Source organism: Engraulis encrasicolus, chromosome 14 (assembly GCF_034702125.1).
Source record: "Engraulis encrasicolus isolate BLACKSEA-1 chromosome 14, IST_EnEncr_1.0, whole genome shotgun sequence".
In the NCBI taxonomy this organism is placed as follows: Eukaryota; Metazoa; Chordata; class Actinopteri; order Clupeiformes; family Engraulidae; genus Engraulis; species Engraulis encrasicolus.
The window spans coordinates 50,906,830-50,909,329 of NC_085870.1; the positions used below are offsets into that span (position 1 = coordinate 50,906,830).

At 44.5% G+C, this 2,500-nt stretch overlaps 1 protein-coding gene across 1 annotated transcript in view; it reads left to right on the forward strand.

Moving 5' to 3' along the window:
- The window catches only part of rassf5 (Ras association domain family member 5), a 93,215-nt gene that overhangs the window by 46,096 nt on the left and 44,619 nt on the right, over nt 1-2,500 (forward strand). The window lies entirely within an intron of this gene.

Sequence of the window (2,500 nt, forward strand, 5' to 3'; positions counted from 1 at the left end):
GTTATAGCATACAGTAGGTCATTAGCTGTATTAAATACACACAGGAGCAAGAACACACACAGACTCTCTCTTTCTCACTCACTCATTCACACACACACACACACACACACACACACACACACACACACACACACACACACACACACACACACACACACACACACACACACACACACACACACACACACACACACACACACACACAGCAGCAGCAGCAGCAGCAGCAGCATCCTCTGTCTTCAGTTGTAGGCCACATTAGAGGGAAATGGGACGACTAAAGGAATAGAGGGAGAGGGATGATGAAGAGTCTGTAGATGGACAAATGAGTCGAGTAGAGAGGATAAGAAAAGAGTTCCCAGAAAGGGATAGAGGGAGGTGAAGAGCCTGGGTATGAAAAGATGAAAGAGAAGAAAGAAAAGAAGAGAAGAGAAGAGAGTTCCCAGGCCAGTGTGTATGTGTGTGTGGTGCTTGATGCTTCTTATCGCGCTCCACTTCCTCTCTGCCACTTCCTGTTAGGGCGCCATTGTGATAAGCCACTCCCACATATGGGCAGGGCCTTGTTGGTTATCAGCCAATCAACAGATAATCCTACAGCTGCCAGCGCAGACAAAGACGATAGGGCAGTGATGGCACACAGACACACATGATAGGGCAGTGATGGCACACTCACATCTTACACCCAACACTATGATGCAGGGAGGTAAGGATTTTGAGGGTGGGGTTTGAACCTGCAACCCCCTGATTTTAAGTCCACCTCCCTAACCACTAGGCCACATATGCACACGACTCTTTATCACATCCTATAACAGACTGGGAAGTTCTTCCAGCCGTAGTGGGAGAGGGAATTTTCTAGTTCCTCATGACCATCTTGTGGTAAATCATCCAATAGAAGAACCTGGAGTGCTTATCATCTAAACTTAATGGCACCTGTGGGCTATCTATTAGCTGATTTACTTCATGCAGGTTAACTAAGCCAGGTTTATCAGACTTAACCATGTTGTTGGAATACCCCCCTGGTACTATAAGTAGGTATGGCTCAGTAGTAAGCCAGGTGAAGTTAACCTTGAGGTAGTGGTAAATCATCTAATAGCAGAGAGTTATTATCTTACCTATATGACACCCGTGGGCTATCTATTAGCAGATTTAACACTTCATGTAGGATCATTTAGCCAGGTTGTTGGAATACACACTGGTACTTCAGGCATTTTAAGGTCAGATTAGACTTCTGCAACTGCGCTCCTCAAAACTCGCGTGGGAGTGGCCACGAACCAAAATTGTATTCATGCATCTGCGAGTTCTGCGAGCTCCGAGGTCTCCTCGCGAGCCACATTTGAAATTGAGCGATTAGGCTACTTTCACTACATTGTAAGCACTGCGGTCATTATTAAGCAATGTTGCTTTCTATCCCGGTTAGCTTGGTATTTTCACACAAATTGCAAAGGCAATGCACTGGTATCATTATTTGACATACCCAGTCTGTTTTCACGAGCAGAAAATGCAAGCATGTAAAGACAGTTGATTCTGCTGATGTGTGTTTACATTCGGTGGAGGAACGGTAGTAAAACCGCAGGCATTGTGCCACGAGTGTTCAACTGATGCATTGTTTGTTACTTAGCTTGTAGCTTCGTGTATTTACACACATTTACACACAAGGCATTAATAACGTTTTTAACAGAATACAGCTCTGCTCTCGCAGACTACTGGCATTGCGCTGCCACAAGAACAGAACAAGGAAGTAGCGAGACGACCAATCATAACGCCTTTTTGTCTGCGTACTCCGCGTCCGTCCGACGGATAGTTAGAATTTTTTCGAGGCGCTCGACGACGGGCGCAGAGCCTCTGAGAGGAGGGCGTGGACTCGCATAGACAGAAAACGGACGGACGCAGAGGCTATGCGTCCGAAGCATAAATCTAGCTTTACCCTCCTTGTTGTTGGTGTCTGTGCGTGTCCTTGGTGTTAATGAAAGAACACTTCTCATCCCCATCCGTCAGCTGATTGGCTGACTGCTTGATTGGTTAATTGATTAATTGATTGAGTAATTGATTGCAGCACCACTGTCTCTCACTCATCTGCACTCCTTGGTCTAACATTCAGCTGCTGGTTACACATATATGTGGATATTTTTTATCCGTTTACGTGTAAATACAATATGTGCATAAAAATAAAAACTGCATTGTTACAGGTGTGTTTTACCCCCCTAAATGGGGTAAAAACCAAAGTTTTGAAATGGTCGAGTGTAAACGAGACACCAAAGCCAATTTTTTCTGTCTGTGTGTGGACATGGTTTGTTACTGTGTGTATAGCTTAATTGGTTTTCTGAGCACATTTTGAATGCGTGCAATACATACAAAATGAATCATTTTGTCTTTATGTGTTTGTTTGTTTGTTTGTTTATGCGTTTGTGTCTGAAATTGGCGGGCATAAACAGTTTTAATAGGCGGCTAAATGTTACACTCAGCCACTGGTATCTGCCTCTGAGCGTGCGTGCAAAAACACACA